The 18,962-nt window shown below is 49.3% G+C and overlaps 1 protein-coding gene and 1 pseudogene across 3 annotated transcripts in view; one reads left to right on the top strand and one right to left on the bottom strand.

Annotated features, from left to right (window-relative positions):
- The window catches only part of CCSER1 (coiled-coil serine rich protein 1), an 857,015-nt gene that overhangs the window by 790,316 nt on the left and 47,737 nt on the right, over positions 1–18,962 (top strand). The gene's annotated exons all lie outside the window — the stretch shown is intronic.
- The window catches only part of LOC146343721 (uncharacterized), a 28,752-nt pseudogene that overhangs the window by 8,357 nt on the left and 1,433 nt on the right, over positions 1–18,962 (bottom strand).

Below are 18,962 nucleotides of genomic sequence, written 5' to 3' on the forward strand. Positions count from 1 at the left end.
ATAAAGTTTGGGAAAGTTAAAAAAAAAAATCTGAAAGTCCACAGACTCCACATGGCCTGAGGGGGTCACTCCACAGCAGATTCCACAGGTTGGATTCTTAGAAGCCCAAGTTCATTTTAGTCCATTTCGAATTTCTCCAGCATCCTTATTCTGAAGTTATTGATAATGTCTTGCACTGGCTGCAGGCAGACTCTGAGTGAAGCAGATAACCAAAAAGCAAAGTAATAAAACAAGCAAATGGTTAAGCGCACAGGTTTCAGTCCGATGGGTTTAGGCTAAAGCAGTAGTAGTCAAGATAGCAGGGAATGGTCAAAGCGTAGGGAAGCAGCCAGATACATGGGGTCAGGCTAAGGCAGGAGTGGTCAAGACAGTAGCCCAAGGTCAAAACATAGTTAGGCAATCAGATACATTGCACAGTCCAGAAATAAAACACTGATTTTTTTCCCAAAAAGTTGGATATTTCCAGTCCAAAGCATTTTTCACAAATGGCTTGCAAAAAAAAAAAAAATGTTAGCCACATTTTTGGAAAGTGCTACAAAAATTCGCTTTTCCATCATTTCAACGTACCATATATAAGACACCTTGTCATAGAATCATAGAATCATAGAATAGTAGGGTTGGAAGGGGCCTACAAGGCCATCGAGTCCAACCCCCTGCTCAATGCAGGAATCCAAGTCAGAGCATCCCTGACAGATGGCTGTCCAACCTCATCTTGAAGGCCTCCAGTGTGGAGGAGCCCACCACCTCCCCAGGTAATTGGTTCCATTGTCGTGTTGCTCTGACACTCAGGAAGTTTTTCCTGATGTTCAGCCGGAATCTGGCTTCCCGTAGCTTGAGCCCATTATTCCGTGTCCTGCACTCTGGGATGATCAAGAAGAGATCCTGGCCTTCTTCTCTGTGACAACCTTTCAAGTACTTGAAGAGTGCTATCATATCTCCCCTCAGTCTTCTCTTCTCAAGGCTAAACATGCCCAGTTCTTTCAGTCTCTCTTCATAGGGCTTTGTTTCCAGTCCCCTGATCATCTTTGTTGCCCTCCTTTGAACCCTCTCCAGTTTGTCTGCATCCTTCTTAAAGTGTGGTGCCCAGAACTGGACACAGTACTCCAGATGAGGCCTAACCAGTGCTGAGTAGAGGGGAACTAGTACTTCCCGGGATTTGGAAGCGATGCTTCTATGAATGCAGCCCAAAATAGCATTTGCCTTTTTTGCAGCCACATCACATTGTTGGCTCATATTCAGCTTGTGATCGACAACAATTCCAAGATCCTTCTTGCTCGTAGTGTGGTTGAGCCACGTATCCCCCATCTTGTAACTGTGCATTTGGTTTCTTTTTCCTAGGTGCAGAACTTGGCATTTGTCCCTATTAAATGCCATTCTGTTGTTTTCTGCCCAGCACTCCAGTCTATCCAGATCACTTTGAATTTTGTTTCTGTCTTCCAAAGTATTAGCTATCCCTCCCAATTTTGTGTCATCTGCAAATTTGATCAGCATTCCCTGCACCTCCTCCTCCAAGTCATTACTAAAAATGTTGAAGAGCACTGGGCCCAGGACTGAGCCCTGCGGTACCCCACTCGTTACCTCTCCCCAGTTTGAGAAGGTCCCATTGATAAGCACTCTTTGAGTCCGATTCTGTAGCCAACTGTGGATCCACCGGATCGTTGTTTCATCTAGCCCACTTTGAGCTAGTTTGCTCATCAGGATATCATGGGGCACTTTGTCGAAAGCTTTGCTGAAGTCGAGGTATATGATGTCTACAGCATTCCCACGGTCTACAAGGGAGGTGACTTGATCAAAAAATGAGATCAGATTTGTCTGGCAGGACTTGTTTTTGACAAATCCATGTTGGCTTCGAGTAATCACGGCATTGTTGTCAGGGTGCTTCCAGATGGATTGCTTTATGATCTGCTCCAGAATTTTCCCAGGGATTGATGTCAGACTGACTGGTCTGTAGTTCCCAGGTTCCTCCTTTTTACCCTTTTTGAAGATAGGGACAACGTTAGCCCTCCTCCAGTCATCTGGCACTTCCCCGGTCCTCCATGATTTCTCAAAGAGAATAGACAGCGGTTCTGAGAGTTCTTCTGCCAGTTCCTTTATGACTCTAGGATGCAGTTCATCTGGCCCTGGAGATTTGAACTCATTCAAAGTAATGAGGTGTTCCTTGACCATATGCCTGTCGATCTCAAGCTGCAATCCTGCCCCTTCAGCCTGTACTTCGCCTTTGCCAGGGGGGTCATAGACCCTCTTTTGGGAGAAGACTGAGCCAAAGCAGGAATTGAGCACCTCTGCCTTTTCTTTGTCATCTGTTATCGTTTTGCCATCCTTATTTAATAGCTGAACAACCATTTCTTTCCTCTGCCTTTTACTATGCACGTAGCTGAAGAAAGCCTTTTTGTTGTTTTTAGCATCCCTCCCTAACCTCAGCTCGTTCTCCGCTTTAGCCTTCCTGACGCCATCCCTGCAATTCTGTGCTACCTGCCTGTACTCTTCCTTTGTTACTTGGCCTTCTTTCCACTTCCTATATGTGTCCTTTTTTGTTTTCAGGTCATCCCTAAGCTTTTTGTGAAGCCACATTGGCTTCTTCTGTTGTCTTCCACCTTTTCTTCTTGTTGGAATTGTTTGTGATTGTGCTTTGAGAATTTCCTTTTTTAAAAGTTCCCACCCATCTTGGACTCCTTTTCTCATTAGCGTCGCTTGCCATGGGACCTTACTGATCATTGTTCTGAGTTTATTAAAATCAGCTTTCCTAAAATCCAGGGTACGCGTTTGACGACACTTGGCTTTTGCTTCCCTTAGAACCAAGAACTCAAGTACAACATGGTCGCTTTCCCCCAGAGTTCCTGTAACTGCTACTTTCTCCACTAAGTCATCTCTGTTGGTTAGGATCAAGTCAAGGATAGCCGATCCTCTAGTTCCTTCCTCTACTTTCTGTAGGAGGAAGTTATCCGCCACACAAGTCAGGAATTTCCTGGAGGGGCCATGTTTTGCAGAATTTGTCTCCCAACAAATATCGGGGAAATTGAAGTCCCCCATTACTACTACATCATGCTTCCTTAAAACATTGGCTATTTGCTTTTCAAAAGTTTCATCCTTGTCTTCTCCTTGATTGGGTGGCCGGTAGTAGACTCCGACCACCAGGTTCCTTTTATTCTTTGCTCCATTTATTGTCAAATTAGACTGAGTCTTCGCCAGAAGGTTCGTCTCTGGCTAAAGGCCATAATTTAGGCCAAACAGGAGTTTGAAGGGGAAAGTTCCAGAATAGTTAATTTGCTTGTATATGCAAACATATATTAATGAACTCACCTTATACATTCAACTAATGAAATGAAAATAATTCTAACAGGTCTTTTGTTTTTCTTAATGGCCTCCTCCCTCCCTCAGAGATTAATACAATTTCAAGGCTTGCCTGAAAGTATAATCACCTCAGAATTATACATAGCTATAACTCATTTCCATTTGTATATATTTCTCAGTGGTTGCTCCAAGGGTCTGGAACTCCCAGCTGAGGGAGGCCAGGTTGGCTCCCTCTCTGTTGTTCTTCTCCTGGCTGGCAAAGATGTTTTCATTTGGGCAGGCTTTTGGAATTCTAAGCTGCTCTTCTCCTGAATGGGGTTCTGACACACTGAGTGCTAAACAGAGAGCTAGGTAGCAATGTCTGGCTCTGGGGAAGGACCCCCTCAGAGCCAGGTATTTGGGACTGGATGACTATTTGAAGAGCTATGCTGGTTGCTTCTCCAGCCAACGAAGCTCTCCGGAGAGCCCACCTGCTAGGGATATATGAACTGTTTGAAATACGCTCCTGATATGTTTTTCAGATTGTCAGGAACCTTTCGTTCCATCGTCCACTCACAGATGGATGAGAATTATTATTTTTTCATCATGCGGAAAAAGTTGCAAATAATTACGTAAGAGGTTTTGTAAGAATTTACCTAATTTACCTCAGTACGTAACATTTAGTGTATTGTCCCCCATTCCATTCAACCTTTCCTCAGCAGAAACGTGTGCATTTTCCTATGAATAAACATGCGTAAATTTGGGGAAAGTAAAAAAAAAAAAACCCCGATAGTCCACGGAGTCTGCGTGTCACTCCACAGTAGATTCTGCAGGTGGGATTCTTAGAAATCTAAGCCCATTTTAGTCTGTCTCGAATTTCTCCATCATCCATACCACCCACTATCTGGCTGATGTTGGGACGATCCTCACTGCAAGCCAGAGGGCAGCTTCCCGAGAGCAGCACCCATCCTCTGTTTTGCTCTGAGAGCTCCACCACCCGCTCTCTCACTTTGTGTCACAGCAAGAGAGTGGGATCTGTGGGGCTCTCTGGAGCAGCCCTTAGTGTCCCTGAGCAGGCAGATGCTCCATGGAGCCCTGCCAGCCTCTATTGGCCCCAGGAGCATAATCAAGTCACCTGCAGTGTTAGAGGGGCCTACAGATCCATAATGCCTTGCTTAAGTTCATTATTAGCGCAATTCCCTTGCTTGTAAGCCTCTGAGCATGTGAAGATGGGTCAGAGGCTGATACATTCCACACTAATGAGCCAGAAGGCCTTATCAAGATGTGCCTGAGAAGCAAAGTTTGCTTATGCTGAGCTGCAGGTGGCTGTGCTGAGAACTAAGCCCTGCTAGTCTATGCTGGGAATGAATGCTAGGGGGGCGCTTGCTACTGTCATGCTGCCTCATTGCTAACATGTATGGCTACATATTGTACCCCATGGCTCTGGGTTCAGAGAAGCTGTCTGATCCAACCATTGGGTACACCTGTGTGCTGTAAGTGACTCAATAAATTACTCCTTGTAAGTAAACCTGGGTCTGATTTATCACTATCTTGGCACTAGGGATGGACGAAAGTCCATTACCTGTTCTCGAAGCTTGCTTCGCGGTGGGGGAGAGGCACTTCAGTTCTCCCCCCGAAGTTCAGGCGAGTGGGGGGAGGTGCCCTGCCTCGCCCAGCCGAAATTCAGGCCAGGGGGGAGGCGCCCCATCCCTCACCGGCAAAATTCAGGCCGGGTACAAGCACCCAGTCTACCCGGCCGCGAAAAAAAAAGTAAACCACACACACACACACACACACCTGTGATAGGCTACGTAACGATTTACGTAGCCTATCACGGCTAGATTTCCAAAGTCAGCCATGATAGGCTACGTAAATCGTCACGTAGCCTATCACAGCTGACTTTGAAAAAAAAGCGTGTACGCAAATTAGGGATGCACGAAAGTCACTTACCTGGTCTCGCAGCTTGCTTCGCGGTGGGGGGGAGGTGCTTCGCTGCTCCCCCCGAAGTTCAGGCCGGGGGGGAGGCTTCCCGCCTCGCCCGGCCGAAATTCAGGCCGGGGAGAAGCGCCCCATCTCCCCGGCCACGAACTTCAAAAGAAAATAAAAAACGCCCCTGTGATAGGCTACGTAACGATTAACGTAGCCTATCACGGCTAGATCTGCAAAGTCAGCCTTGATAGGCTACGTAAATCATTACGTAGCCTAACATGGGTGACTTTGAAAAAAAAAAAAAAAAGCGCATACGCAAATGGCGGCCCCCATAGGGAGCCGCCATTCACGTTCCTTATTTGGTCCCTGTAGTCTACGTAAAGATTTACGTAGACTACGGCGAAAATAAGGGAAATGCTATAAATTCAGGCCCTATGGGGGCCGCCATTAGCTGTACGCGCTTTTTTTTTTTTTAAGTCACCCGTGATAGGCTACGTGACGATTAACGTAGCCTATCACGGCTGACTTTGCAAATCTAGCCGTGATAGGCTACATTAATCGTTACGTAGCCTATCACAGGGGCGTGTTGTTGTTTTTTACTTTTCTTGTAATAGTGGCGGCGGCAGCCGGTCAAAAGACCGGCTGCCGCCCCCGCCCCTGATGAAGACCTGCCGAACCGCCGCCGGGACCAGCCGGAGGGAGGGACATTCATGAAAGGTAAGTCCCATCCCGGGGGGGGCAGGGGGCGGGGGGGCGGAGAATTTCTCCTCGAACAACCTTCGGAGGACCGAATGCATTGGCACTCGGCCCCCCGAAGTTTTGGGGAGAAATTCTCCCCCACCCCTAACGCAAATGGCGGCGGCCCATGGGCGCCGCCATTTGCGTTCCTTATTTTGGCACGTCTAGTCTACGTAAAGATTTACGTAGACTACGGCGAAAATAATTTTATTTTTTAATAATTATTATTTTCGCCATAGTCTACATAAATCTTTACGTAGACTAGACGTGCCAAACTAAGGAACGCAAATGGCGGTGCCCCATGGGTACTGCCATTTGCGTATGCGCTTTTTCTTTTTCTTTTCAAAGTCACCCGTGATAGGCTACGTGACGATTTACCTAGCCTATCACAGCTGACTTTGGAAATCTAGACCGGCCGCCCCTGCCGAAACGCCGCCGGGACCCGCCACCGAGAGGGACATTCGCACGAGGTAAGTCCCATCCCGGGGGGGGGGCAGGCGGCCGGCGGAGAATTTTACCACCAATGCATTCGGCCTCCCGGAGATTCGTGGAGAAATTCTGCGCCATCCCTAGTTAGGGATGGACAAAAGTCCCTTACCTGGTCCTGCAGCTTCCTTCGCGGTGGGGGGAAGGTGCTCCGTTTCTCCCCCCGAAATTCTTGGTGGGGGGGAGGCGCCCTGTCCCTCCTCACTGAAATTCTGACTGGGGGGGGAGGCGCCCCATCCCTCCCCGCCGAAATTCTGGCCGGGGGGGAGTGCCCTGTCTCCCCAACCGCGAATCCCGTCTCCTGCCGGGACGCAAATGGCAGCGGCCGTAGCCGCCGCCATTTGCGTCCCTGCAGTCAGCCATGATAGGCTACGTAAATCCTTACGCAGTCTATCACGGCTGACTTTGGGGGGGGGAAAGCGCGTACGCAAATGGCAGTGCCCATGGGTGCCGCCATTTGCGTTCCTTATTTGGGCACGTCTAGTCTACGTAAATATTTACGTAGACTACGGCGAAAATAAGGGCAACGCTATTTGCTTTGCCCTTATTTTCGCCGTAGTCTATGTAAAGATTTACGTAGACTACAGCGACCAAATAAGGAACGGGAATGGCGGCTCACTATGGGGGCCGCCATTTGCGTACGCGCTTTTTTTTTTTTTTTTTAAGTCACCCGTGATAGGCTACGTGACGATTTACGTAGCCTATCACGGCTGACTTTGCTAATCTAGCCGTGATAGGCTACGTTAATCGTCACGTAGCCTATCACGGGGGCGTTTTTTTTTCTTTTATTGGAATGGTGGCGGCGGCAGCCGGTCAAATGACCGGCTGCCGCTCCCGCCCCCGGGAGGAACATTCGCCAAAGGTAAGTCCCGTCCTGGGGGGGGGGCGGGGGGCGGAGAATTTCTCCCCGAAACTTGTTTGGGGGGCCGAACACGTTGGCGCTCGGCCCCCTGAAGTTTCGGGGAGAAATTCTCCTCCAACCCTAGGCGAATGTCCCTCCCAGCGGCGGGTCCCAGCGGCGGTTCGTCGCGGGCGGGGGCAGCGGCCGGTCTCCCAACCGGCTGCTACCGCCGCCATTGCAAAAAAAAAAAAAACTAAAGTAAAAAACACACACACACCCGTGCATAGGCTACGTAACGATTTACGTAGCCTATCACGGCTAGATTTCCAAAGTCAGCCGTGATAGGCTACATAAATCTTCACGTAGCCTATCACGGGTGACTTTGAAAAAAAAAAGCACGTACGCAAATGGCACCGCCATTTGCATTCCTTATTTTGGCATGTCTAGTCTACGTAAAGATTTATGTAGACTACGGCGAAAATAAGGGCACGTCCATCCTTACACTAACCACGGTGCTGCTGTAACACTATACCAATGTTTCTCAAACTGTTTTTGAACTTGGGACCTCTTCTAAATTTACTCTGCCTTCCAAGCCCTCTCCTTCACCAACGTATTGGCACTTTGGCAGCCAACTCTGGGCCAAACTACACATTATGTTAATACCATGGTTTGCCCTTGGGTGCAGGATTTTTTGTTCACAAATAGCCAGTCCAGTGTCCCTGATCTGGGATCCTGGCATAGTAGTAAGGCAGCTTTAACCATTTCCCCACACTGTAGTACTAATCAGGGCCCCCACACTGGTTATTTGTGAAAGAAAAGTCCTGCACTCAATGGCAAACCATGTGATTAAAGTAACTCTGGCAAGTACCAGTGGGTAGCCCTGGGAGAGGAGGTTTTGGACCTGTGGCCACTCACTTGTGGGGTCAGGAGGGCTGGGGTGTGGTGTCATCAATATGCGGATGACACGCATCTCTACCTCTGGTTTAAATCTTCACCAAGGTTGGCCGTAGAATCCCTGTCCAAATGTCTGGAGACGGTGAGTGGCTGGATGGGAAGGAATAAGCTGAAGCTGAACCCTGACAAGACCGAGGTACTTTTGGTGGGAGACAAGAGGAGGTTGGGGGATGTTGACCTGGTGTTGAATGGGGTACGGCTACCCTTGAAAGACCAGGTCTGCAGCCTGGGTGTCATTTTAGACTCCCAGCTGTCCATGGAGGCTCAGGTGTCAGCCGTGAGCCGGACCGCACGGTAACAACTCCATCTGATATGGCGACTGCACCCCTACCTTCCCGACCATCTGCTCCCATCGGTAGTACATGCCCTGGTCTTCTCTCGTCTAGACTACTGTAACGTGCTCTACATGGGGTTATCCTTGAAGATGGTTCAGAAGCTGCAGCTGGTACAGAATGTAGCGACTCACCTGATTAAAGGCAGCCACCGGTGCGATCACATCACTCCGGTGCTGAAGGAGTTGCACTGGTTACCAGTTGTTCCGGGCCAAATTCAAGGGGTTGGTTTTGACCTTTAAAAGCCTATATGGTTCTGGCCCAGCCTATCTTAAGGAACGCCTCCATCAACACCAGACAGGCCACTTAACAAGATCAGCCTCGGATGGCCTTCTCTGTGGTGGCCCCCACTCTGTGGAACTCCCTCCCTAGGGAACTCTGCCATGCCCCCTCTTTAGCTTCCACCATGCATTAAAAACGTGGTTGTTCAGGCAGGCATTTGGGATGGGTTAGGGTAATTTTAGAAATATGATGTATTAAAGTAGAATTTTGTTTTAAAACTGTTTGTATTGCTGTACATCGCCCAGAGTGGCCGGGTGACCAGCCAGATGGGCAATTAAGAAATTCAATTAATAAATAGGTAGGTAGGTAGGTAGGTAGGTAGTTTTGGCCCTCTTTGGCAGGTGAATGCACAGAATCTCTGCATTCAAATGCATATGTACAGCCAATAATATGTATATCAGTTTCATTCGAAGAGAAAAAGAACAGGTCATCTCAGATTGCGTCCTAAAACTAGGGATGTATGAAAGTCACTTACCTTTCGTGGATTATGTTGATGGTGGGGGGGGGAGGCGTTCCGTCCCTCCCCCCGGAATCCTCAACGGGGGGGAGGTGATCCGTTCCTCCCCCCCGGAATCCTCCGCGGCCAGCTGTGCTCCACGGCAGCTCCGTGGAGCAGCCGGCCAGACCCACCCAGGCCAGAGCCATCCACAGCCGGATTTCCAACCGCGGAGGGCTCTGGGTAAAAAAAAAAAAAAAAAAAATGTACGCAAATGGCGGCAGCTACAGCCACCGCCATTTGCGTTCCTTATTTTTGCCGTCTTAATCTACGTAAATGTTTACGTAGACTATGACGGTAAAAATAAAGGGGAACGCAAATAGCATAGCGGGTGCTATTTGCGTCCCTTTTTGATTCAACGTTTGATTCTACGTAAACCTTTACGTAGGCTAAAACAGGGAATCAAAAAAGGATGCAAATAGCGCCCGCCACGCTATTTGCGTTCCCCTTTATTTTCACCGTCATAGTCTACGTAAATATTTACGTAGATTAAGACAGCAAAAATAAGGAACGCAAATGGCGGCGGCCGTAGCCACCGCCATTTGTGTACGCGTTTTTTGGTTTTGTTTTTAAACCCACCTAGCTATGATAGGCTACGTAAAGTTTTATGTAGCCTATCACGTCGTGTGTGTGTGTTTTTTAAACCTAGCCATGATAGGCTACGTAAATCTTTACGTAGACTATCACGTCTTTTCTCTTTTTTTTACAAGCCTGGAAATGGCAGCGGCAGCCGGTCGGAAGACCAGCCGCCGCATCCACCGCCGCCGGAGCCACCGCCACCCGGAAGATCTGCCCCAGGTAAGTCTCGTCCCGGGGGGGTTCCACAGAAGGGCGGGGGGTGGCAGGCCGTTCTGCCACGGAGTTCGGGGGGCCGAATGCACTGGCATTCGGCCTCACTGAGATCTGTGGCAGAATTCTCTGACATCCCTACCTAAAACCAACCAACCAACCAACAGGAGTACAGGAAAAGAAGGAGCCACTGTTGTTAGAAGCTACCATATGTTTCTTGCCTCTCTGCAACTTCCGTGGTTCCGTTGGCTGCAATGCTAACCGTTTGCTTAGGGTTAAACTTCTGCTCAGGGCCAGGGCCAGCTTTGAGGGATCAAAGTTCCCCCTGGTGGGTCCCCTCATCCATTGGTGAGTCCTGGCTGCTGGAGGCACTACTTACCACAATGCCATTGTTGTAGCATCACTCTAAGGCATTGTGGGAAATGTAAATGATGGCTAGTCTCAGCCACCCAACCCTGCTCTTATTTCCACGTTGGTCATATCTCAGTATATTTTTTTAATAGTTAAATGCCATTGAGACATTTGCTTAGGAAAACTGTCTTTCAACCTGATCCTACATATATTTATTCAGAAATATGTCTCCCTGAGACCTAGTTAACACAAATTATTATTATAGGAAACTAGCGTATAGGAGAGATAGCTAGGATAAACTCTTATTCTGATGTTTGTGTGTGTCTGTACCTGTTGTGTTAGTCATTGATATATATTACAATGTCTAACAGAACAGAAATATTAAAGTTCTAAAGCAAAATATTTTGGCTTCTGCCTTCAGCTGCTCTGATGCGAATCAAAGGGTACTGCAGTCAATGTGTCAGAAATCCAGCAGTGAGGATAGAATATTCCAAAGTGTGGCATTAGTTGTAGATGAGTGATATCAGGTATTATCCTCCAGGCTGAGGCCATTTGGTGTTAAGGTGTCATGTTCTGGATCAGATGGCATCTTTATTGCAATAACTGAGAAATCAGAGAGGCTGTTATTTTCTGAATCACAGCTTTTCAACTGGTCATTCCATTTCCCCCCCCCCCATCAAGATAACAGATCCATGGTTCCTAAAACACAGGTGTAGGTCAATTGTTGCTTTGCCTACTTACTGAATGTATCCTGGGTGTTTCCATTCAATGATATAAATGACATTGCAGGACCTTGTAGAAGACCTTCTGTGAGAGAGGCCAGTTGGGAGGGCATGCAATGCAAATGCATGGGGCTGGTTACTAGGGAGACAGGAGAGAATGCAGGAGAAAGGAGAAAGTTAGAGCAGGTAGTTGAGGCCAGGAGGGAGAGGGAAGAGAGTTTGTGGGGAATTGGGAGCTGCTGTCAGGAGCGCTCTGGCGGCTTCTCCCAGTAGATTCCAATAGCCAACTCAAGACACAGACGAAAGGATTTCTTTTCAAAGCTTTAATCCTTTTACAACTTAATGACTCTTTCAGATGCTAATCAGCAGTGTAAAGCAAGGAACAGCAGAGTGGCCTAAGCTTCAAGTAGTCAGTTGATCCCCGTTTGAAGGAGAGTCACTTGAAGACCCAGAACTTATGGGTTAGGGTGATCCTCCCTCTTTCCCTTGGGTCCATGGGAGGCGGCCGTTGCTTGCGCGCCAGTCAGGCGCTATGCCTCCTTTCCGCACCCTCCATCGCTCGTCGCTCTTTGCGTCTGCGTCGAGCGCCTAAGAAGCCCCCCTCCCGCATTCCCTCACTACCCGGGTCGCTCTCTCTCTCTGGAATGCCGGCAGGAGGAATCTCTGCCAGGTGCTGAGCCTGTGAGGGATGAGCTGGCCCCTCTCCCACGGATAGCTGTTCCTCCTCAGAATCTGAATTGCTCTGAGGCTCTCTGGGCTCAGTTTCCACCCTGACAGCTATAGTGTCAATTCTGCTTTGAGCCTCTGAGATTTATGCTACTGTTTTATACTGAGGTATTGTAGTATGCCTTGATCTCTCAAAATATTCTGATCCTATTAACTGTAAAATCAATCCAATTTACATTTTCCTGAAAAATCCAGGACTGTGCTGTTTTCTAGACAGAACCCTTGTTGGTAGGTTTGAAGACACATACATACACACAGCAGGTGTGTGTATTTTACAACCTGCAGACCATGTTTTCTTTGATATAGTAAGTGTTACCAATCTGTTTCTTAAGGTATCTGTCTTCCGTGTGTGTGTGTGTGTGTCCTTATGTCTGTGTATAGTACAGGGGCATTCTGTCATGCAATCATCCTCATCGAGTGGATGTGGCTCAATCTAGAAATAGTTTAACCAGGGCAGATATATCTGCTGCATGTGTGAAGCAGACCTCAGGTCAATGGGACTCACTGCCTGGTAAATTCACTGAGCATTGCATCCTTAGAGCTCCTTTAAGCTACTTTGGTGATACAGGAGCTGCTTCAGTGGAGTTCCTTCCTACTCTGCTGAAGTAATGTTCAGCCTCAGGCAATGTGGGAGGAGCCACAGCCCCTCCAGTTTGTGAGAGGGATAATGCTAGCATGGGAGAAGAACACTATTTTCCTTTTTTTTCACTGTAATAGCTTACGTAAATATTTACGTAGGCTAAAATGGCGGGGGGGAAAGGAACGCAAATAGCGCCCACTACGCTATTTGCATTCCCCTTTTTTTCACCATAATAGCCTACGTAAATATTTACGTAGGCTAAAATGGTGAAAAATAGGGAACGCAAATGGCGGCTGCTGTAGCTGCCGCCATTTGCGTATGCTGTTTTTTGTTTTTTTGCCCAGCCGTGATAGGCTACGTAAGTATTTACGTAGCCTATCACGGCAGCCTGGCTGGACGTGGCTGGAACTCTGGCTGCGGACGGCCCTGGCTGGCTCTGCTCTGCTTTGCTATTACAGCAAAGGCCAGGATGCAAATGGCGGCTGCGGCAGCCGGTCGAAAGACCAGCCACCGGAGCCGCCACCATCCGGAACATCCGCCCCAGGTAAGCTTTGTCCTGGGGGGAATCCATGGGGGGAGTCTGCATTTTAGCCAGTGCATTCAGCCTCAATGAAATCCATGGCAGAATTCTCCTAATCATGGGGCAATTCCTCCCATAGGGCTTTTTTCAGATCAGAAAGTGCAGGCAGCCTGGGAGGCTGCAAAGCAATGGAGAGATGTAGAATAGAAAGAAAAAGCATACACTGCCCTTTTGATCACTGCCAAATTTTCTCCACCATTTTTGTGCTGGCCTCCCCCCCACCTCACTTCCCCAATGCCCTTGAATGACACTACGTATGGGGCATGGTAAATGTAGGGATGTATGGGCACCCCCCTGTCTGAGTTGTCTGGGTGCCTGCTCAGCCTCTGCCCCCACCCATGCACCCTAGACACACGCTTGACCCACACACACACACTCGCCGAGCCACCTGCACTCACCCAGGCCTTGTCCTCCAGGTTTTGACCACCATTTTGCAAAAAAACACGGTGATTGTGAATATACGCACATAGAGTTATATGCAAAATGACACCGTGAATCTCCTGTACACATAAGATTACAGATGTAGATAACCCATTGTTGTCACAAAATGGCCATCACAGTGCCAGAGGACGGGGCCTGGGTGAGCGTGGGTGGCTTGTCGAGCAGGGGCAGGGGCTCAGTGGAAGTGGTGCGTGGGCAGGGGGCGGGGAGTCCGCCAGACTCCCAGACCAAATGGGGTGCCCACACCATCCCTAAGTAAAGGACATAAAATGGTGACCAGGGTGCCAAAACATTTGCTGATGTTGCCACTTGTTCTGGCACCACAAGAAACAAAAACCTTGAGGAAAAAGAAAGAACCTCTGCTAATGGTGAGCTCCAACTGTGAGAAATCGGAGAAATTTGCTGAAATTCTCTCCCCCAATTTATCTGCCCACAACTAGGGTGGAGAGCATCAAGAGGCTATCTGCGCACAGCTCTAACTCAAACGCCTGGAAGGCACCAGATGCGGAAGTCTGGTTTAGACAATACTGGGCTAGATGGACCAACAGCCTTACTTGGTACAAGGCAGCTTCCTATATTTGTCAGGAAATTATTTTCATCATTTGGGAGTCTTGCTGCATGTTTAAGATATCCAACCCAGCTGTCAGAAATGGATCGTCCTTTCCCTTTTCAATCAACACCACAATAGACAAAGCTTCAGGCTAATACGACTTTATTTTGTTAGAGCCTATCCTCTCTACAAATGCAGATTCAAGGAAACTCTCACACTGCCCCAGGCCCTAAACAACTAATCAACAATCTCTAAGCAGAGGAGACGAACCAGAGGTTAGAGAAGTTGATGGTTTGGGTATGAACTTCACAGCCAAGCTTGCTTCGCAGTGATATTATTATTATTATTATTATTATTATATCCCACCTTTTTCCCAATACTGGGACTCAAGGCGGCCTTACAACGCTGAAACTGCTACAATTAAAACCTATAAATAGAAATAGAAATACAACTGTATAAAAGTTAAAAATATAATTAAATCATCAATATTAAAATTGCAAAGATACTAAAACATTAAAAGACAACCAGAACAACAAAAATGGTATCCATATGTCACATTTTCCCAGGTCCAGACTAGTTATCCCCAAAGGCCTGCTGGAACAAAAAAGTTTTTGCATGCCTACAAAAACATATCAAGGAGGGTGCCACTCTCACCTCCCTGGGAAGGGAGTTCCAGAGCCTTGGGGCAGCCACCGAGAAGGCCCTCTCCCGCGTTCCCACCAGGCGTGCCTGTGTTGACGGAGGGATGGCGAGAAGGGCTTCCCCTGAAGATCTCAGGGCACGAGTAGGCTCATAAGGGAGAATACGGTCTTTCAGATAACCTGGACCCGAGCCATATAGGGCTTTATAGGACATAACCAGCACTTTGGATTGTGCCCGGAAACAGACTGGGAGCCAGTGAAGCTGTTTTAACTGCGGAGTTGTATGCTCCCTGTAACCAGCTCCAGTCAGCAGTCTGGCGGCAGTTCTTTGAACCAGCTGAAGTTTCCGAACACTCTTCTGAGGCAGCCCCACGTAGAGCACATTACTGTAATCCAAACGGGATGTAACTAAGGCATGTGTCACTGTGGCCAATTCAGACATCTCAAGGAACGGACGCAGCTGGCGCACTAGCTTTAACTGTGAAAATGCACTCCTGGCCACCGCTGAAACCTGGGCATCCAGGCTCAGGGCTGAATCCAGAAGTACACCCAAGCTGCGAACCTGTGTCTTCAGGGGGAGTGTAACCCCATCCAGCACAAGCTGTATCCGTATTCCTTGATCTACCTTTCGACTGACCAGGAGCACCTCTGTCTTGTCTGGATTAAGCTTCAATTTGTTTGCCCTCATCCAGTCCATTACTGCCGACAGACACCGGTTTAGCACCCCAACAGCTTCCTTGGAATTAGATGGAAAGGAAAAGTAGAGTTGGGTGTCATCAGTGTACTGGTGACATCGAACCCCAAAACTCCGGACAACCTCCCCCAGTGGTTTCATGTATATGTTAAATAGCATGGGGGACAAAACAGAACCCTGAGGGACCCCACAAGCCAATGGCCAGGGAGTTGAACAGGAGTCCCCCAGCACCACCTTCTGGGTCCACCCCTCCAAGAAGGAATGGAGCCACTGTAAAACAGTGCCTCCAAGTCCCATCCCAGCAAGGCGGCCCAGAAGGATACCATGGTCGATGGTATCAAAAGCCGCTGAGAGGTCCAGCAGAATCAACAGGGACACACTCCCCCTGTCTAGTTCCCAGCATAGGTCATCCACCAAGGCGACCAAAGCTGTTTCTGTCCCATAACCGGGTCTGAAGCCAGATTGAAATGGATCTAGATAATCTGTCTCATCCAGGAATCTCCAAAGTTGGGAGGCTACCACGTGCTCCAATATCTTGCCCAGAAATGGAATATTGGAGACTGGCCGATAATTATCCAATATAGTGGGTTTCAGGGAGGGCTTTTTTAATAAAGGTCTCACCACCACCTCCTTCAAGCAGGCTGGAATTCTGCCTTGCCTAAGGGAGGCTTTAACCACTCCCCTTACCCACTCGGCCAGTCCACCTCTGACTGCTTTTATGAGCCAGGAAGGGCAAGGATCTAGAACACACGTGGTGGCTCTCACCTCTCCAAGGATCCTGTCCACATCCTCAGGCCGTACAAATTGAAAAGTATCCAACAACACTGGGACCAAAGTTACATCCTCTGGGTCTGTAGCAACTGTAGCATCCAAGTCAGAGCAGATCCGAGCGATTTTGTCTGCAAAGTGCTGAGCAAATTGTTCACAGCGGGCTGTCAAGGGGTTTAAATTATCCTCTTGCGGGCTAGCGCGTAAAAGACCCCTAACCACTTGAAACTAGGGATGTACGAAAGTCACTTACCTGGTCTCGCAGCTTGCTTCGCGGTGGGGGGGAGGCGCTTCGCTTCTCCCCCCGAAGTTCAGGCTGGGGGGGGAGGCTTCCCGCCTCGCCCGGCCGAAATTCAGGCCGGGGAGAAGCGCCCCGTCTCCCCGGCCGCGAACTTCAAAAGAAAAGTAAAAAAAAAAAAAAAAGCCCCGTGATAGGCTACGTAACGATTTACATAGCCTATCCTGGCTAGATCTGCAAAGTCAGCCGTGATAGGCTACGTAAATCGTCACGTAGCCTATCACAGGGGCGTTTTGTTTTTTTTTACTTTTCTTGTAATGGCGGTGGCGGCAGCCGGTCAAAAGACCGGCTGCCACCCCCGCCCCTGACGAAGACCTGCCGAACCGCCGCCGGGACCCGCCGCCGGGAGCGACATTCGTGAAAGGTAAGTCCCATCCCTGGGGGGGGATAATTTCTCCCCAAACAACCTTCGGAGGACCGAATGCGTTGGCACTCGGCCCCCCGAAGTTTCGGGGAGAAATTCTCCCCCATCCCTACTTGAAACAGCTCTGCTGGATGGCTCTTTGCAGACGCAATAGTGGCAGAAAAAATATTTTCTTTGCTGCCCGTATTGCCACAGAGTTGGCCTTCAAATAGGCTCTAGCCCATGTTCGATCAGATTCACTCCGAGTTTTCTGCCAACGTTGCTCCAGTCATCTTCTCACTCGTTTCATCACTGCCAGCTTCCTAGAAAACCAGGGTGCTGGTGCAGCTCCACTTCGTGAGAGAGGACGCTCAGGAGTGATTGTATCCACCCTGGTCATTTCTCCATTCCAGAGATCGGCCAGGGCTTCGATAGAATCGCCTGCCGAAGCAACAGGAAAAACCCCAAGAGCCGTCAGGAAACCATTCGGATCCATCAGCCTCCTGGGGCAGACCATCTTAATCGGCCCTCCACCCCTGCAGAGGTTCCAAGTGCCAGCAAGTCTAAATCCCACCAGGTAGTGATATGTCCATGACAACAGAACTATAGAGAGTTCCTCCACTCTCAGATCACTATCACCCCATCCAGCACAGAAAACGAGGTCCAGAGTCTGCCCAGCAGCGTGGGTGGGGCCAGATACCTTCTGGGACAGACCCATGGTTGTCATGGCGGACATGAAGTCCTGAGCCGCTCCCGACAGGGCAGTCTCAGCATGGATGTTGAAATCCCCCAGCACAACAAGCTGAGGTGTCTCCAACACCAAACCCGAGACTACCCCGACTAGCTCAGGAAGAGAGACTGTTGAGCAGCAGGGTGGACAGTACACCAACAGAATCCCTATTCTGTCCTGGGCACCCACCTTCAAATACACACACTCGAACCCAACAGACTGCGGGATAGGGTACCTGGTAAGGGGGATCAAATCATGATAGACCACTGCCACTCCACTTCCCCGCCCCCCAGGTCTTGCCTGCTGCTGAACAGAGAACCCTGGAGGGCAGAGCTGAGAGAGATTAACCCCCCCAGCTTCATCCATCCAGGTCTCTGTAATTCAAGCCAGGTCAGTGCGCTCATCCAGGATCAAGTCCTGGACAGCAGTTGTTTTACTTTTCACTGACCTGGCATTCAGCAGCAGCAGCAGTTTCAACCCAGGGGGTCTGTTGCCAGGGCCATCCAGGTAGGGATGGCAGAGGATTTCTCCCCGAAACTTGTTCGGGGGGCTGAACACGTTGGTGCTCGGCCCCCCGAACAAGTTTCGGGGAGAAATCCTCCAAACCCCCCCGCACCCCGCACCCCCCCGGGACGGGACTTACCTTCGCCGAATGTCCCTCCCGGCGGCGGGTCCGGCCCGCGGTTCGGCGGGTGTTCGAGCGGGGTGGGAGCCGCCACCATTGCAATAAAAGAAAAAAAAATGCCCCCTGATAGGCTACGTGACGATTAACGTAGCCTATCACGGCTAGATTTGCAAAGTCAGCCGTGATAGGCTACGTCAATTGTCACGTAGCCTATCACGGGTGACTTTAAAAAAAAAAAAAAAGCGCGTACGGATAATGGCGGCCCCCATAGGGAGCCGCCATTCCCGTTCCTTATTTGGTCGCTGTAGTCTACGTAAAGATTTACGTAGACTACGGCGAAAATAAGGGCAACGCTATTTGCGTTGCCCTTATTTTCGCCATAGTCTACGTAAATCTTTACGTAGACTACAGCGACCAAATAAGGAACGCATATGGCGGCTCCCTATGGGGGCCGCCATTAGCGTACGCGCTTTTTTTTTTTTTAAAGTCACCCGTGGTAGGCTACGTGACGATTGACGTAGCCTATCACGGCTGACTTTGCAGATCTAGCCGTGATAGGCTACGTTAATTGTCACGTAGCCTATCAGGGGGCATTTTGTTTTGTTTTTTTAAACTTTCGAGTTCGCAGCCGGGCGAGGCGGGAAGCCTCCCCCCCGGCCTGAATTTCGGCCGGGGCAAGGCGGGAAGCCTCCCCCCCGGCCTGAACTTCACGGGAGCAGCGAAGCGCCTCCCCCCCACCGCGAACATCCTTCGAGGACAGGTAAGGGACTTTCGTCCACCCCTACATCCAGGTTAT

This window comes from Heloderma suspectum, chromosome 5 (assembly GCF_057233095.1).
Source record: "Heloderma suspectum isolate Gila_16-S chromosome 5, 16-S_ref, whole genome shotgun sequence".
Lineage (NCBI taxonomy): Eukaryota > Metazoa > Chordata > Lepidosauria > Squamata > Helodermatidae > Heloderma > Heloderma suspectum.